Source organism: Nycticebus coucang, chromosome 16 (assembly GCF_027406575.1).
Source record: "Nycticebus coucang isolate mNycCou1 chromosome 16, mNycCou1.pri, whole genome shotgun sequence".
NCBI lineage: Eukaryota > Metazoa > Chordata > Mammalia > Primates > Lorisidae > Nycticebus > Nycticebus coucang.
Window position 1 is genome coordinate 57,836,552 of NC_069795.1, and position 20,070 is coordinate 57,856,621.

Below are 20,070 nucleotides of genomic sequence, written 5' to 3' on the forward strand. Positions count from 1 at the left end.
TTGTATCACAAAACCAGACTTTTGGGTAATTAAAAATGTTATGAGTTCCTTGAATTATGCTCTTTCATTTTAATTTCACAGTTGTTCTAACAAAAGAACTTGAGACATCATAGAAAAACAGAGCTAAGATTTCTCACCTACATTTTGAGTAGAAAAACATGAATATTTATGGTCAAATAAAACATTTTAAGATAATAGAGCAATAACAGCAGACACTGCAATAACCTCCACTAACAGGGTGAAGGCAAAATTGGAAGAACACAAAGAGAGATGGGGAAAAGACAGCTGCACTGGTCTTCTTATTCTTAGTTCTACAACTGGAAGATTTTACTATACTAATGAATGGGTTACAATTTCATTATATGTTCAGTAAAGAGGCACCACATCCTAAGAATGTTGGGTCCCTTTCCTTCTACCAACCTGAGTTCTGCTCTTTTCTTCCTTAATTTTATTACATACTTTCCTTCACTTGCTACTCAAAGATAGCTCAAGTTAAGTCAACTTCAGCAATTTACAGCAAATATTTTCATCTCTTAACAATTTTCCTCTAAAATCTTTTTCTATTCCTTAAAATTTATAATTCTTTAAATCTTCTCAGTGTTGTTAATCATCTTCACATCCACTGAAACTCATTTTCCCAGTTTCAATTTATCGCACCCTCTCTTGACTTCTTTTCTATTCCCAATTTTGCCTGGAAAACTATTCCATCACACCAGCTACACTCTGCCACCCATCCTGATAGTGCTAAATCATTGATCACTTTCCATTTCTGCTCATAAATCTCAGGCTATCAAAATTTGTACAGTTTGAATATCTCTTATCCAAAATTCTTGGGACAGAGAAGTGTTTCAAATTTTGGACCTTGTAATATTTGAGCATACATAATGAGATGCCTTTGGAACCCAAATCTGAACATAAAATTATTTGTGTATCATATACATCATATACACATTAGCTGAAAGTAATTTTATAAAATGTTCCTAATAATTTTATACATGAAACAAAGTTTTGACTGTTTTGACCACAACCTGTCACATGAGGTCAGGTGAATTTTTCCCTTCTGGTGTCATGCCACACTAAAAACATTTTGGATTCTGGAGCATTTGGGATTCCAGGGTTTTGGATCGGGGAGGTTCAAACTATCTAACTGTTGGATCCACACCACAAAAAATACGTATCATTCTCCTGCTCTTCTGGACAGTTCTTTCACTTGTTCCTAATTAGGTTCTGTTTCCATACCCAAAAGATTGCTCCAAATCTTTATTATACCCTCTACACAAAGCCTTCCTCTTTCACTTTCAGATAGTCCTGCCTCCTCTTTCAGAGGAAAAAAACAGTAAGGTTATTACTTGAGTGTCAGCACCTTTACTTCTTTCCCATAATTTCAGAGGTAAAAAAATTGTCCTTCCTCTTCCCATAACTTAAACCCTCCACCTGGGTCTTAGAAATCCTTCTGTCTCGACACCCAGAGGAAGCAGTCACATTTTTACCAATTCTCTCAGTTTCTGCTAGATACTGGACTAGTAAAAGTCCACAGGCACGAGAACTTAAAGTGCAAGAGGAAGTGAAAGGAAAATTAGGGCAAGGAAACAGATAAAAGAAATCACTCATGAGGAAGAATCAGCAGAAAACTCCAGGCAACATGAAGAACCAGTCCAGAACAACCCCACCAAGGGACCATGAGGTAGCTATTGCAGAGGATTCCACCTATACAGAAATGTTAGGAATGACAGAAAGGGAATTTAGAATACACATGTTGAAAACAATGAAAGAAATGATGGAAACAATGAAGGAAACTGCTAATAAAGTGGAAATTAACCAAAAGGAAACTCAAAAACAGAATCAAATAAGAGATGAACGATATGAAGAATATAAAAAGGATATAGCAGAGCTGAAGGAAATGAAACAGTCAATCAGGGAACTTAAAGATGCAATGGAAAGTATCAGCAACAGGTTAGACCATGCAGAAGAAAGAATTTCAGAGGTAGAAGACAAATTTTTTGAGATAACTCAGATAGTAAAAGAGGCAGAAAAGAAGACAGAGAAAGCAGAATGTTCACTGTCAGAATTATGGGACTTTATGAAGCGTTCCAACATACGAGTTATAGGAATTCCAGAAGGGGAAGAAGAATGCCCCAGAGGAATGGAAGCCATACTAGAGAATATTATAAAAGAAAATTTCCCAAACATCACCAAAGATTCTGACACACTGCTTTCAGAGGGATATCGGACCCAAGGTCGCCTCAACTCTAACTGAGCTTCTCCAAGACACACTGTGATGAACCTGTCCAAAGTCAAGACAAAAGAAAAGATTCTGCAAGCTGCCAGGAATAAGCGCCAGTTGACCTACAGGGGCAAATCCATCAGAGTGACCGCAGACTTCTCTAATGAAACTTTCCAAGCAAGAAGACAATGGTCATCTACCTTTAATCTACTTAAACAGAACAATTTCCAGCCCAGAATTCTGTACCCTGCTAAGCTAAGCTTCAAAATCGACGGAGAAATCAAATCATTTACGGATATACAAACATTGAGGAAATTCGCCACAACAAGACCAGCTCTACAGGAAATACTTCAACCTGTTCTGCACACTGACCACCACAATGGATCAGCAGCAAAGTAAGAACTCAGAAATTAAAGGACAGAACCTAACCTCCACACTGATGCAAAAGATAAAACTAAGCAATGGACTCTCACAAAATAAGACGAATAGAATACTACCACACTTATCAATTATCTCCATAAATGTTAATGGCTTGAATTCCCCACTGAAGAGACATAGATTGGTTGACTGGATTAAAAAACACAAGCCATCCATTTGCTGTCTGCAAGAAACACACCTGGCTTCAAAAGACAAATTAAAGCTCCGAGTCAAGGGTTGGAAGACAATTTTTCAGGCAAATGGAATTCAGAAGAAAAGAGGAGTTGCAATCTTATTTTCAGATACATGTGGATTTAAAGCAACTAAAGTCAAAAAAGACAAAGATGGTCATTTTATATTGCTCAAGGGAAAAATACAACAAGAAGACATTTCAATTCTAAATATTTATGCACCCAATTTAAATGCTCCCAGATTCTTGAAACAGACCTTACTCAGTCTGAGCAATATGATATCTGATAATACCATAATAACAGGGGACCTTAACACTCCTCTTCCAGAGCTGGACAGATCCTCTAAACAGAAATTAAACAAGGATATAAGAGATTTAAATGGGACCCTAGAACAACTGTGCTTGATAGACGCATATAGAACACTCCATCCCAAAGATAAAGAATATACATTCTTCTCATCACCCCATGGAACATTCTCCAAAATTGATCATATCCTGGGACACAAAACAAATATCAACAGAATCAAAAGAATTGAAATTTTACCTTGTATCTTCTCAGACCATAAGGCACTAAAGGTGGAACTCAACTCTAACAAAAATGCTTGACCCCACCCAAAGGCATGGAAATTAAACAATCTTCTGTTGAATAACAGATGGGTGCAGGAAGAAATAAAACAGGAAATCATTAACTTCCTTGAGCATAACAACAATGAAGACACAAGCTACCAAAACCTCTGGGATACTGCAAAAGCAGTTTTGAGAGGAAAATTCATCGCTTTAGATGCCTACATTCGAAAAACAGAAAGAGAGCACATCAACAATCTCACAAGAGATCTTATGGAATTGGAAAAAGAAGAACAATCTAAGCCTAAACTCAGTAGAAGAAAAGAAATATCCAAAATCAAATCAGAGATCAATGAAATTGAAAACAAAAGAATCATTCAGAAAATTAATGAAACAAAGAGTTGGTTTTTTGAAAAAATAAATAAAATAGATAAACCATTGGCCAGACTAACGAGGAATAGAAAAGTAAAATCTCTAGTAACCTCAATCAGAAATGATAAAGGGGAAATAACAACTGATCCCACAGAGATGCAAGAGATCATCTCTGAATACTACCAGAAACTCTATGCCCAGAAATTTGACAATGTGAAAGAAATGGATCAATATTTGGAATCACACCCTCTCCCTAGACTCAGCCAGGAAGAAATAGAGCTCCTGAACAGACCAATTTCAAGCAGTGAGATCAAAGAAACAATAAAAAAGCTTCCAACCAAAAAATGCCCTGGTCCAGATGGCTTCACTCCAGAATTCTATCAAACCTTCAAGGAAGAGCTTATTCCTGTACTGCAGAAATTATTCCAAAAAATTCAGGAAGAAGGAATCTTCCCCAACACATTCTATGAAGCAAACATCACCCTGATACCAAAACCAGGAAAAGACCCAAACAAAAAGGAAAATTTCAGACTAATCTCACTCATGAATATAGACGCAAAAATTCTCAACAAAATCCTAGCCAATAGATTACAGCTTATCATCAAAAAAGTCATTCATCATGATCAAGTAGGCTTCATCCCAGGGATGCAAGGCTGGTTTAACATACACAAGTCTATAAACGTTATCCACCATATTAACAGAGGCAAAAATAAAGATTACATGATCCTCTCAATAGATGCAGAAAAAGCATTTGATAAAATCCAGCATCCTTTTCTAATTAGAACACTGAAGAGTATAGGCATAGGTGGCACATTTCTAAAACTGATTGAAGCTATCTATGACAAACCCACAGCCAATATTTTACTGAATGGAGTAAAACTGAAAGCTTTTCCTCTTAGAACTGGAACCAGACAAGGTTGTCCTCTGTCACCTTTACTATTCAACGTAGTGCTGGAAGTTCTAGCCAATACAATCAAGCAAGACAAGGAAATAAAGGGAATCCAAATGGGAGCAGAGGAGGTCAAACTCTCCCTCTTTGCTGACGACATGATCTTATACTTAGAGAACCCCAAAGACTCAACCACAAGACCCCTAGAAGTCATCAAAAAATACAGTGATGTTTCAGGATATAAAATCAATGTCCACAAGTCAGTAGCCTTTGTGTACACCAATAACAGTCAAGATGAGAAGCTAATTAAGGACACAACTCCCTTCACCATAGTTTCAAAGAAAATGAAATACCTAGGAGTATACCTAACGAAGGAGGTGAAGGACCTCTATAAAGAAAACTATGAAATCCTCAGAAAGGAAATAGCAGAGGATATTAACAAATGGAAGAACATACCATGCTCATGGATGGGAAGAATCAACTTTGTTAAAATGTCTATACTTCCCAAAGCAATCTACCTATTCAATGCCATTCCTATCAAAATACCAACATCGTACTTTCAAGATTTGGAAAAAATGATTCTGTATTTTGTATGGAACCGGAAAAAACCCCGTATAGCTAAGGCAGTTCTCTGTAACAAAAATAAAGCTGGGGGCATCAGCATACCAGAGTTTAGTCTGTACTACAAAGCAATAGTGCTCAAGACAGCATGGTACTGGCACAAAAACAGAGACATAGACACTTGGAATCGAATTGAAAATCAAGAAATGAAACTAACATTTTACAACCACCTAATCTTCGATAAACCAAACAAGAACTTACCTTGGGGGAAAGACTCCCTATTCAATAAATGGTGTTGGGAGAACTGGATGCCTACATGTAAAAGACTGAAACTGGACCCACACCTTTCCCCACTCACAAAAATTGATTCAAGATGGATAAAGGACTTAAATTTAAGGCATGAAACAATAAAAATCCTCCAAGAAAGCATAGGAAAAACACTGGAAGATATTGGCCTGGGGAAAGACTTCATGAGGAAGACTGCCATGGCAATTGCAACAACAACAAAAATAAACAAATGGGACTTCTTTAAACTGAAAAGCTTCTGTACAGCTAAGGAGACAATAACGAAAGCAAAGAGACAACCTACACAATGGGAAAGGATATTTGCATATTTTCAATCAGACAAAAGCTTGATAACTAGGATCTATAGAGAACTCAAATTAATCCACATGAAAATAGCCAACAATCCCATATATCAATGGGCAAGAGACATGAATAGAACTTTCTCTAAAGACGACAGACGAATGGCTAACAAACACATGAAAAAATGTTCATCATCTCTATATATTAGAGAAATGCAAATCAAAACAACCCTGAGATATCATCTAACCCCAGTGAGAATGGCCCACATCACAAAATCTCAAAACTGCAGATGCTGGTGTGGATGTGGAGAGAAGGGAACACTTTTACACTGCTGGTGGGACTGCAAACTAGTACAACCTTTCTGGAAGGAAGTATGGAGAAACCTCAAAGCACTCAAGCTAGACCTCCCATTTGATTCTGCAATCCCATTACTGGGCATCTACCCAGAAGGAAAAAAATCCTTTTCTCATAAGGACACTTGTACCAGACTGTTTATTGCAGCTCAATTTACAATCGCCAAAATGTGGAAACAGCCTAAATGCCCACCAACCCAGGAATGGATTAACAAGCTGTGGTATATGTATACCATGGAATACTATTCAGCCATTAAAAAAAATGGAGACTTTACATCCTTCGTATTAACCTGGATGGACGTGGAAGACATTATTCTTAGTAAAGCATCACAAGAATGGAGAAGCATGAATCCTATGTACTCCATTTTGATATGAGGACAATTAATGACAATTGTGGTTATGGGGGGGAAACAGAAAGAGGGAAGGAGGCAGGGGGGTGGGGCCTTGATGTGTGTCACACTTTATGGGGGCAAGACATGATTGCAAGAGGGACTTTACCTAACAATTGCAATCAGTGTAACCTGGCTTATTGTACCCTCAATGAATCCCCAACAATGATAAAAAAAAAAAAAAAGAAAAAAGAAATCCTTCTGTCTCTGCTGGACTTTTTTTTTTTTAACATGAATCAGGCCCCATCTTTCCCAAGGGTTAAATTTCTCCAATTTCACTGGCTGCTTTCTTAGTCCCTCCATTGAGACTTCTCATGTAATCTGGAGTTAATGCCACTTGTCCACAATAGCAGGATTCTTTGAAAATGCTGCTGAGTTCTTTCCAAATGTTTTGTCTTTCTTTGGTTTCCTATAGCTTGGTTATGATATGATTTGTAGTGGGTTTTTCATTTTTTTGTGTGTTTGTGTGTTTTGATGTTCTCTGTTGTTTTGTGATATTCTGAGTTAAATCTGTAGTTTAGCATCTGTAAGTAATCTTGCAAAGTTCTCATCCATTTTGACAGAAACACTGTCCTGTCTCTCCCAACTACAAATTTATCTCAATCCTACCTAACCCTCTAGCTACAACCCTATGTTTCTCTGCTCCTTCAGAACAAGACCTCCAAATATAGTTATTTCCTTGGCTTCTATAAAAAAAAAAAAATATTTCTTTACTTTTCATTCATCATTTCACTTTAAACCACCTGGCTGTCCCTCTGAAACTTAATCTTGCTGAAGTTAGCAACGTCTTTTAAATTATAAGTCCCAATGAACTTAGCATGATGCCCAAATCATTATAGATACAGAGGAAACACTTGCATACTCAATTTTACAATCTGGTAGAATTGAAGGGAAAAGGACAGATAGAAATATTAAAATAAGATTAAGAAAAAGTTTTCTAAAGCATTGAAAGAATAATCAGGATATTTTGGTTTACCTATTAAACCATCTTATGTAGGAACAGCGATACACATAAAATTAGTGCACTAAATTTACACATGTTAAGTGTACTAAATAAAGTAGACCTTCATGAAAAATGTTAAAAGTACCCTCCAATTTTTCCCTCTAGTTCTAATTAGAGATGTATTATAGATTTCGACTAATAGACACATTTCTACTAATAAATAGATGAAAAATTTTAGCATCAATTTTGGGATTGGCCAATAATTTTTAAAAAATATTTTTTAAAAAATCACATACATGCATTTTTAATTGAGGAACACATTCCTACATCTTCGCATTTTTGTAAAACAGAAATTGGAGTAACAGTTAATCTGCTTCGAATTGAGTTACTTAATGAGTAGCTATTTAACTAATGACAGGATCTCTTTTTAATCTTTTCACATTTCAAAGAAGATTCATTACCCTAGAAAGCTTGCAAATATCAGTGGTTTTATTTTTTTTTATTAAATCACAGCTGTGTACATTAATGCAATCATGGGGTACAATGTGCTGATTTTATATACAATTTGAAATATCTTCATTAAACTGGTTAACATAGCCTTCATGGCATTTTCTTAGTTACTGTGTTAGACATTTATAGTCTACATTTAGTAAATTTCACATGTACCCTTGTAAGATGCACTGTAAGTGTGGTCCCACCAATCACCCTCCCTCCACCCATTCTCCCCCCTCCAACCCCTAATCAGTGCTTATTTTTAAATGACACTCCAGCTTCTCCCAGCAAGACTGTTTCTTTATGAGTATGGAAAGTCCTGCAAATCTCAGACTGAATCAGTGAAAGCTGCATAAGATGAACTGTCTCTGGAAGGAGAAAAATGGAAGAATCCTTAAGCCAGGAACAAAGCAGTGAATGTCTGTGGTGCAGAGGAATCATCTGAAGAGCTGGCAGAACTGTAGATTCCAAAGCAACATTCCCAGAGATTCTTGTTTCGTCCGTCTGGTATAGATCCCAGAAATCTGTATTTCTCCACACCTGTCAAACTGTTTTCATACAGATAGTCATCGTAGACTGTAGACTCACAGTCTTGGAAAGTATAGAATTTTTCTTTCTGATTTTGTATCAATGCTTTATGGGACTGTAGAGTAAATATTTTTTCTTTTTCTGTAGAGTTAGGACTCCGTGATTAAATTTTACTAAACTTGGGACCTGGGATGAGATAACAAATCTTGGAGTTTAATTTATGACTGATTCCTAGTAGAGAGAGCATCTGAAGTGATTTACTTCCAGGGACATTCACCTGCAAGAAGGTACATGTTTACATTTTAAAGAAAGGATAAGATGTGGAACCTTCCAGAAAGCACCTGTATTATAAAGCTGCTTTTTCTTTTTTTAGATTTCAATACATTTAGGGGTACAAGTGCTTTTTGTTACACGAATTAACTGTACAACGCTGAAGCAGGGCTTTTAATGTCCCCACCACCAGAATAGTGTACATTGTACCTGATAGGGATATTTTTATCCCCCCAACACTTCTTAGTTTCCAATGTCCATTATGCCACTCTATGACCGTATGTAACCCTCATTTGGATCCCCTTATAAGTGAAAACATGCAACATCTGGTTTTCTATTCCTGAGATACCTCACTTAGGATTAACTGTTCTTACTTACATCCAAGTTGCCATAAAAGACATTATTTCATTCCTTTATGGCTGAGTAGTATTCCATGGTGATGCACATGTGTGTGTGCACGTGCGCACATGTGAGTGTATGTGTGTCATATTTTCTTTATCCACTCCACAGCTGAGAAGCACTTAGATTGATTTCATATCTTTGCAGTTGTGAACTGCACTATGATAAATATTCAGGTGCATGTGTCTTTTTTGCAGTGACTTCTTTCCTTTAGGTAGATCCCCAGTATCCCTGCTGGATAAAATGGTAAATCTACTTTTAGTTTTCTGAGGAATCTTCATACTGTTTTCCATAGAGATGGTAAGAGTTTACATTGCCATCAGTAATAATAGATCTTCCCTTTTCATGGCATCCATGCCAACACTGATTTTTTTTAACTTTTCAATAATGGCTATTCTAAAAGGAGTAGGTGGTATCTCATAGTGGTTTTAATATGCATTTCCCTGATTAATGATGCTGAACATATTATATGTTTCTGGTCATTTGCCTATCTTCTTGTGAAAAAACAAATCTTTTCATGTCTTTCTTCCACTTTTTTGATGGGGTTACTAGGTTTTTTCTTGATTTCTTTGTTGTCTTTGTGCATTCTGGATATTAATACACTATCATACATATAGTTTGGAAATGTTTTCTTACATTCTAGAGGTTATTTACTCTATTTTGCTGTGCAGAAAATGCTCCTCATTGGTTAATTTTATTTGCTGCTGCATTCTTTACCTATGCCAATGTCCAGAAGAATTTTTCCTAGTTTTTTTCCTAATATATGTATGGTTTCAGGTCCTGCATGTAAGTCTTTAATCCATCTTCAGTTAATTTCTCTTGTACATGGTGAGATAAAGGGATCCAGTTTCACTTCTGCAGGTGGTTATGCAATTTTCACAGTAACGTTTATTGAATAGGGCATGCCTTCCCCAGTATATGTTTTTGTCTGCTTTGTCAAAGATCAGCTGGTTGTAGCTATATAGTTTTATTTCTAAGTTCTTGATTCTGTTCCATTGGTCTATGTGTCTACCTTTATACCAGTACCATGCTATTTTGGCTACTATAGCCTTGTAATATAATTTAAAGTCAGATAATGTAATGCTTCCGTATTTGCTATTTTTCCCTAAAATTATTTTGGCTACTCAGGCTTTTGGGTTCCATATGGAGTTTAGGATTGTTTCTTGCTAGGTCTGTAAAAAAATGGCAATGGTATTTTGATGGGAATTCTGTTGAATCTGTAAATCATTTTAGGCAGTATAGACATTCTAACAATGTTGATTCTTCTAATCCATGAGTATGAGATGGTTTGCTATTTGTTTGGGTCACCTAGGATTTCTTTCATCAGTGTTTCCTACTTCTTGTAGAGATTTTTCACCTCCTTGTATAAGTGTAGTCCTATGTATTTTATTTTCTTTGTAGCTATTTTAAATGGTATTGAGTTCTTGATTTAACTCTCAGCTTGACTGTTATTAGTATATAGTTATACTACTGATTTTGTGTACATCAATTTGACAACCCAAGACTTTACTGAAATTAGTTATCAATTCTAGGAGTCTTGATTTTTCTGGATATAACATCATATCACTGGCAAATAGGGATAGTCTGACCTACCTTTTCTTGATTTGGATACTCTTTATTTCTTTCCCTTGCCTGATGGCTGTAAGTAGGACTCTTACTTTATTGTATAGAAGTGGTGACAATGAGCATTCTTGTGGAGCTGGAAGAATTTGGCTTTGACTATGTCTGGTCCTGGACCATTAATTATTGGGGAGATTTTGTATTACTGTTTCAATATCACTATTCCACCTGTCTGCTCAGGATTTCTATTTCTTCCTGATTGAAGTTTGGGAGGTTATGTGTTTCCAAAAATGTACCCATTTCCTACAGATTTTCTAGTTTGTGTGCATAGTGGTTTTCATGGTAGTCTGAAATGACATTTTGTATCTCTATGGTGTCCGTTTTAATGTGTCCTTTTTCATTTCTGATTGATTTTCTCAGAATCCTTTCTCTTCTATTCTTGGTTAATCTAGCGAATGATCTATCGCTTTTCAGTATCTTTTCAAAGAATCAACTTTTCATTTTCATTAATTCTTTGGGTTTCTTGTTAATTTTCAGTTTGTTAAGTTCTGCTTTGATCTTTGTTATTTCTTTTCTTACGCTAGCTTTGGGTTTGGTTTGTCCTTCTTTTTCTACTTCCTTGAGGTGTGACATTAGGTGATTAATTTGTGATCTTTCTGTCTTTGGGATACAGGTATTTAAGGCTATGAGCTTCCCTCTTAGCACTGCTTTCTCGGGTGTCACATCATAACACTAGTATCATTTCATCCTTCCCATTTAGGCTCCTTGATCTATGTAACATACATTATTGCAGTAATCATTCAGGTAGTTTCATAACCTGAAACAGGCAAAATCATGGAAATATTAGAGAAGAGACTGGAGAGATGAGAATTGGAAATATAAAAAAATGTTTAATTATGTTTTATAACAAAAAATTCTGTAGCAAAAAATGGAACAATATATGCAGACACAAACGGTGGATGAACCATGAAGCAAATGAAGTGTAAGCCTCCAGACCCTGCCCTTACACAGGCCTCTTCCTTGCCTCTATCCTAACTATGTATTTTTAATTTAGTATTTTCTTTCTTAAAAGGGGAGTGGAGGGCCGGGGCCATAGCTCAGTGGGCAGAGTGCCGGCCACATACACTGAGGCTGGCGGGTTTGAACCCAGCCCAGGCCAGCTAAACAACAATGACAATTACAACAAAAAAATAGCCAAGCGTTGTGATGGGAGCCTGTAGTCCCAGTTACTTGGGAGGCTGAGACAAGAGAATCACTTAAGCCCAAGAGTTTGAGGTCGCTGTGAGCTGTGATTCCATGGCATTCTACCAAGGGCAACAGCTTGAGGCTCTGTCTCAAAAAAAATAAAAAAAGGAGGGGGTAAGGTCCCCCAAATTGTTTAAATCTCAGGCTCAAAACCAAACCAAACATGATCCACCCCTGTTTAGAGCATTTTAATAATTCTTTGTTATTTTCAAATGCCAGGAAGTATTGTTCGTGGCTTTGGCTTGTGTTTAGATGACTTTCTTGAGGTCCCTCTGAATAGAAGAAGGATGATTCTAGACCATTAGCAAAGGTCATGGACTAACATCAGTTAGTTATCTGGGAATGGATGGGAACCTCTAATGTGTCAGGAGACCTCACAGCCTGGTTAGAGGGATGGGCTTGGCCACAGACTAAGTGAAGGAATAGAATAATTAAAATACATGCTGGTAAATTACAAGGTCGAAAACAGAACCTGACTACTATTAACTTTTAATTTTACTCAATCCTACAAGAGTTGTGGTAGAGGAAGGAACCAAATTTGGATCAAGAATATGATCAGGAGGGCGGGGGCAGGGGCTCACGTCTATAATCCTACCACTCTGGAAGGCCGAGGTCGGTGGATTGTTTGAGCTCAGGAGTTTGAGACCAGTCATGAGCAAGAATGAGACTCCCTCATCTCTACTAAAAAGCAAAAACTAGCTGGGCTTTGTGGTGAGCATCTGTAGTCCCAGCTACTCAGGAGGCTGAGGCAAGAGGATCACTTGAACCCAAAAGTTTGAGGTTGCTGTGAGTTATGATGCCACAGCACTCTACCAGGGGTGACAAAGTGAGACTCTGTCTCAAAAAAAAAAAAGAACCTGATAAGAAGACAAGTTTGATGAGGTTAAATTGGGAGTACAAGATACAGGTTTTGAGCTCAAAATCAGAATGACAATCTTTTTTTTTTTTTGAGACAGAGTCTCACTTTGTCACCCTGGTAGCATGCCATGGCATCATAGATCACAGAAACCTCAAAGTCTTGGGCTCAAGCAATCCTCTTGCCTCAGCCTTCTGAGTAGCTGGGACTACAGGCACCCGCCACAATGCCTAGCTATTTTTTAGAGACCAGGGTCTCGCTCTTGCTCAGGCTGGTCTTGAACCTGAGACCTCAGGCAATCCACTTGCCTTCATCTCCCACAGTGCTAGGATTACAGGCGTGAGCCACTACACCAGCTCAAAATAACAATCTTGAAGAACATTTCCCTGAACTGAATTCAAAATGTAAAGTTAAGTCCTGAGTAAGAGTGAAATTAGGTTAAACAAAACGAAAACTGAAACTCAAACTTAAAGAGGAGGACTCAGGCATCCTGGTGCACAGAAGTACAGACTCAAGATGCACAGACTTCCTTCAGAGGGCAGTAATGAGTAGCCTGCTGTGAAAAGATGCCAAATACCTGCACCTTTTACTGAGCACAGTCAGAGAATGGCTATAAGGTGCTGTCACCACACAAGGCAGCCTTGGATAGTCCCAGATTGGCATGCACACTAATTGAGCAGTGTTCATACACAGAGTTAAGGTGCTTAGGAGTTTTTAGAGGACAGAGATGAAATAGTTGTATTTGCATTAAAACCCAAATTAGTATTCTCTGCAGCAAAAATCATTTCAGGCAGCACACCTGAACTGCTATTTCTCTCTCCATCTCTGCTGATGTGAATAGGAATGACCGACTGGTACGCCAACGTAACATGGCAAGATTGCCAGCCACTAGGAAAGCTATTTCTGTCCTGCTTGGAAGAAGAATATGTTCCCTCTGGACTCAAATTCCTATCAGCCTTTGGTGATGGCATTTGGTTACTTCTGTGAAACACAGGAGGAGACAACAATGGATGACATTCCTTAGTCCCAATCCCAGGTAAAAATAATCTGACTTATGAAACCAGAAGCTGAGAATAACCTGAGCTCCCTGCACCACACTGTGCCATGAAGCCAGGCTGTCCTAGTGCTGCTTTAACCACCAGTGCCATCTGGGTACTTCTTTAAATTAAGAATGCTATTCTGTCGGGAAGTGTGACATCAGCTTCTCAAGAAAGGATGACAGAAAATAATTTAGACACAGAATTCAAGCTGAGAGTTTGAACTTCTCTTAGTCACCTACTGTGCCCAACACTGCCTTGGGTGTGGTGGTAGGAGGCACACAAAAGAAAGCAACACATGATACCTGCCTTCTAGGAACTTCTAGACTAGTTAATCATAAGCAATTTGTTTAACATCTCATTTGGTATGCTGTGAACATAGGGCCCAGAGTGTGAATATATTACGCATCACCGCTCTTGGAAAAGGAATGCATCACCATAGAGAAATGAGATTTTTGTAGCAAGAGTAATAAAGTAAAATATTTCAACTACAGTGAGTATAACAGTCTCTTGTTAGACAAGAGCCTTTAGGTGTCATAAATTTTAGATCATGGCAGTTTATGTAAGAAGGCTGAAAAGTACTCTTGATGAATAAATATATTTTCTAAGGCATCTGTCACTGTAGTTATACAGATCTGAAATCTCAGCATCCTACACAATAATGACACATTAAAAAAGACTCAATTCTAAATGGGAAAATGCATTCATATTCTTCATTACAAAGTTGTACTCAGATATGCCATTCAATTTGAAAAACACAGCTAAAAGTTCAGCAAGCTTTCTTTGCTCTAAATTTACTGCTAAAATAACCAAAGTGGGAATTGCCAGATTACACTATTTCATTGTTTTGTGTGTGGGTGTCTGCATGAGCACTGAAAAAAACAGAATTCTATTTCTGGAGTTCCTTTTAACAGGCATGGAATTTCATAATGGCTATTCATTTGATGGGAAGACTATGAACATGACAAATGAAATTCAAATACAGTCTCTGTATTCCCATCCAAATGCAACACTTTATTTTGATCATGTGTAAGAATATTTTGGTCTTCAGTAACATATGCAAAAGTTGGTAAGTCTGACCTGTGTAGAGTCAACAATCCAATTAAATAAAATTCATTGTTTGAGAAGTCTGCATAAAACATTCTTTCCAGGTGGTGTCTGTGGCTCAATGAGTAGGGTGGCGGGTTCAAACCCAGCCCCGGCCAAACTGCAACAAAAAAATAGCTGGGTATTGTGGCGGGCGCCTGTAATCCCAGCTGCTTGGGAGGCTGAGGCAAGAGAATCACATAAGCCCAAGAGCTGGAGGTTGCTGTGAGCCATGTGACGTCATGGCCCTCTACCCGAGGATGGTACAGTGAGACGCTGTCTGTATAAAAAAAAAAAAAAAAAAAAAAAAAAACACTCTTTCCATCCTTTTTTGATAAACATCTATTGTATCAAATATGCAGGCGTAAGTGCTTTTGGGAAAGCAAAGATGAAAAAATATGGTCCTTTCTTTCAAAAAGTTTATAGTCCAGTATAGGAGACTGATAAGATACAAAAGTAACAATAAGGTCATGTAGAAAGTACTAATAAAGCATGCTATAAGAAAGACACACATAAGACAAAGGGAATTGGAAGGGAGAAGATATTTCTACAGGTGGGTAAATGAAAAATTTCTTACAGAGATTGGCATTAGCTTGGGATCTTGAAGGACTAGGAAAGAACCAGAGGCCACTCCAGATAAAAAATGGCAGGGACCAGAGCAGTGGAGCAGCATGGAAGTGGACAACACATGTAAGGAGCACAGAGCAGCTCAGTGGGAGCACCATGAAGAATGAAAGAAACTGAGCCTAGAAAAGGCAACTAGGGTCAGATAAGACAGAGCACTATAGAGATTTATATTAATCATAAAATATTAATTCAGAAAACAGCTAGAGGATCCATAAACCATTCATCACAAATATACTGATTATACAAATACACTACTCACTAACATTACTTAGGTACAAAGGGATAAATATAGGGTAGCTTAATTCAAGGAAGACTGTTAAAATCTGCCTTTTAATGATTAAGGATATTAAGTGGATTTCAAATTGTAACAAAAAAGCTCTGAATGAAGTGTAACTAAAATTATATTCTGTGAGCATGATAATGACACAATCATCTTTGTCATATAACAGAAGGTAGAAGAAAAATCTAAGTTGTGAATTAAAATTGAGAAAGAGGAAAATCTGAGGACTAGAAAGACTCCAAATCAGAGGAATTAATTCTGCAACTCTGTGGTTTAAAATTAATGTCTAGGTCTGATGAAAAATATAATATCAATTTTCCATGCAATATGCCAATTAGCAGCTGAGCTATCAAATGACACAATGAAAATAAAAATACTTTGTCATTTGTCCAGCAGGTGGCACTTGTCACTAGGTATAGAAACCAGTAGGTAATGAGGCATGAAGCTGAAAGTGGAATTAGGAACAGATTACTCATCCATCTACTTGGAAGGAGAAAGATGGGAATAGGTGGTTCCAGAATCACAGTTTTTAACAAGGATCTTGACTTGTCAGTAAAGCTTATGAATCACATGGAGGACAACCCTTTTACTCCCTAAAATGCACCTTGACTGACAGATCTTGAATTTGAGCTTCCCCATTAGGCACTGAACTTAAGTACTTCCTCATAACAAATGTGATTTGTAATAGGTCAGTTTGCTGCCCTAATAAATGTTCTCATGTCCTTTTTATTATTATTATTTTTTTTTTATTGTTGGGGATTCAATGAGGGTACAATAAGCCAGGTTACACTGATTGCAATTCTCATGTCCTTTTTTTATATTTATCCTATGAAAATGTGAGAAACATGGTGCTAGAATTAAGCAAAAACACACACACACAAAAGAGAAAGAAACAAATCTTTACCATTTAAAGATGTGTGAGTTGGTTCAACTTATTTAACTTCTTTTTCAAAAAAAAAATTATTTCAGATTAATATGAGGGTACAAATGTTTAGGTTACATTGTTTTCAATTTCAAGGTAAAGTTCAAGTTGCAGTTGAGCCCTTCACCCAGGAGGTGTGCTTAACACCCTCCACTGTGCCCATTAGGTGAGATCCTGCCAATTGCTCTCCCTCTTCCCCTTTCCTTTCCTCCTCCCCCTTCCTTTCCCCCTCCCCTCCCCCTTGGTAGAGTATACTTGTGTTTTTTCTTTCATGTGGGTGCGTAGTTGTTTATATATTGGTTTCATTTTAGTACTGAATACACTGGATACTTTCTTTTCCTTTTTTTTTTTGCAGTTTTTGGCTGGGGCTGTGTTTGAACCCTCCATTTCCTATATATGGGGCTGGCGCCCTACTCCCTTGAGCCACAGGCGCTGCCCTTTTTTTTTTTTTTTTCCATTCTTGAGGTACTTTACTAGGAAGAATGTGTTTCAACTCCATCTAGGTAAACACAAAAAACGCAAAGTTTCCATCTTTTCTTTTAGCTGAATAGTATTTCATGGTATACACATGCCACAGTTTGTTAATCCAGTCATGGGTTGATGGGTACTTGGAATGCTTCCACATCTTGACAATTGTTAATTGTGCTACAATAAATATTCTAGTGCAGATGTCCTTGTGGTAAATGATTTTTGTTCTTCTGGGTAGATACCTAGTAATAGGATTGTAGGATCAACTGGAAGGTTGACTTTTAGTTCTTTAATAACTCTGTATACTTCTTTCCACAAAGGTTGTATTAGTTTGCAATTCCACCAGCAGTGCGAAAGTGTTCCTTTCTCTCCACATCCACACCAGTATCTGCAGATTTGGGTTAATCTCACTAGAGTTAGGTGATATCTTAGAGTGGTTTTGATTGGCATTTCTCTGTTGATTAACGATGATGAGCATTTTTCATATGCTGTCTTATCATAGTTGCTTATTTTTAAATAGCTGTTAGAAGTGGTCTACAGCAAGACTGTATGTTATCTGCCCTATTTATTGATTCAACAACTACTGAGTACCTAGTATATGCCAGGCACTGTTTGGGTAACACAGATTTCCAGTAAAGAAAACTGAGACTGCCTCTGCTGTCTTGGAGCTAACATCCTGATATCATAGTTACTTTGCTTTCCCCACAATATCCAGCCTGGGACGGACCCAAGTGCAAGTATGTGTTCAATGACCACCTCTAAATTAAGGTTTACTGTGGTTAGGGAGACCCCCAACCCAAAGCTTTCCTTGATTACAACAAAAACAAAGTCAGTGGCAGGTACTGAGTACTTGAAAGTATGTTAAAGATGCTGGGGATCTTTTCACAAGATTTTGTGAAATTTTTCTTTCTCAAAAGGAAAAGCGAAGATGGTGAGTATTCTTATGCCCTTTGAACTAATTGCAGTAGAGTTGTACATAAATAATGGGAAACTTCTTTCTTTACATTCAAAACAAACTGAATCTATAAGCCTGGCTTAAATTTTTCTGGAAAAAATCAACTATCAAGAAGGAAAGAACAACTGATGGCCCAAATCTGTTATTCTATCACCTGCCATCAAAATTGCTACCTCAACAATGAACAAAGCATCTAATCCTAAATAAACAACAAACTAAGTCTGGGATTGGCACTATTAATATCCAAGGGTCAGCTCTGGTCTCTACAGAAAAGAAAATATCCAGAGCTGGCAATAAAGATAAAATCAATTCAGAATGTTCTGAATGCCTTTACAAAGCTGTGAGGAGTCGTAAATAAAATAAGAAATAAAACTGAGATATTTCATACTGAAGGATTTGAATTTACCAAATTATTTATTAAAAGGGTGTGACACTTTTACTTCTGACTTCTGTTATGAAATCCATGATTAAAGGCCTTAAAAACTGTAGGAAGTTGAACTGCATTTTTAGAGGTGGGGAGCACTTAGGAGAATGTTTGCCAAGTGACTTTGAATGTCTTTCTAAGAGAGACCCTAAAAATCCAGGCTCAAGGGAAGGTTCAGATCTCTCTGACTGCCATCTCAGGTAGTGTCCAACTTGTACTACAGATCCCTAGGAAAGGTGGGTCAGGTAAAAGATAATACAATTTATCTTCTAAAATCCAGGAACACACACAGTAATAAGGCGGTAAGGCTGAGGGTTTTAACTCCCATCTTATCATTGAATTTTCTATTTTAACAAGCATTTTATTTCCTGACATCTATGAAGGAGTCAAGTACTATATAAGGAAGTTGACAGGATACACAATTTAATATTTCTGAATTTGGGTGCTAGATTTATAAAGTAAACAAATATCTAATTACTTTATTAGTTAAGAAAATATTAATGAAAGAATTTTCCCATGAGCCATATTTTCTTACAATTTAAATTGTCATGGTTACCTATGTTTAATAATAGTAACATTTATTGAATTTTATTAACAATTAAATATGACTTGCTGAATTTATATACATACACACACATACACATAAATATACATAAATATACATATATATATATATTTGAAACAGAGTCTTGCTCTGTTCAGGTGGGAGTGCAGTGATGTGATGATAGCTCACTACAGCTTCAAACTCCTGGGCTGAAGCAATCCCCCTGCCTCCGCCTCCTGAGTACCTGGGACTACTGGTGCACACCAGCACGCTCAGCTAAATTTTTTGGTTTTTGTAAAGCTGGGGTCTTGCAAAGATGCCCCCAGGCTGTTCTCAAACTTCTAGGTTCAAAGGATCCTCCTGCCTCAGCCTCCCAACGTGCTGGGAATGCAGGTGTGAGCCACCCTGCTTAGCCTTAATATATTTTAAAAAAGCTTTTTTTCTCATTATTCTGAATATTTTATTTTATTCTTTTTCTATATTAAATTTTGAGTATTTTTTAATTTTAAAATATTAATTAAGGGCTCGGGGCCCATAGCACAGTGGTTATAGTGCCAGCCACATGCACCGAGGCTGGCGGGTTTGAGCCCAGCCTAGGCCAGCTACACAACAATGACAGCTGCAACAAAAAAATAGCCAGGCATTGTGGCAGGCGCCTGTAGTCCCAGCTACTCTGGAGGCTGAGGCAAGAGAATCACTTAAGCCCAAGAGTTTGAGGTTTCTGTGAGCTGTGATGCCACAGAATTCTACTGAGGGCAATATACTGATATTCTGTCTCTCTCTATATATATGTATAAATTAAGGTAATACAAGTTTTTGTTTCAAGGATGTCTTGTGTAATGCGTAAGTCAGGGCTTTTGGTGTACCCATCACCAGAATAGTTTTCATTG

The 20,070-nt window shown here is 37.3% G+C and overlaps 1 protein-coding gene across 1 annotated transcript in view; it reads right to left on the minus strand.

Annotated features, from left to right (window-relative positions):
- Positions 1 to 20,070, minus strand: part of MORC1 (MORC family CW-type zinc finger 1) — a 198,474-nt gene that overhangs the window by 59,291 nt on the left and 119,113 nt on the right. The gene's annotated exons all lie outside the window — the stretch shown is intronic.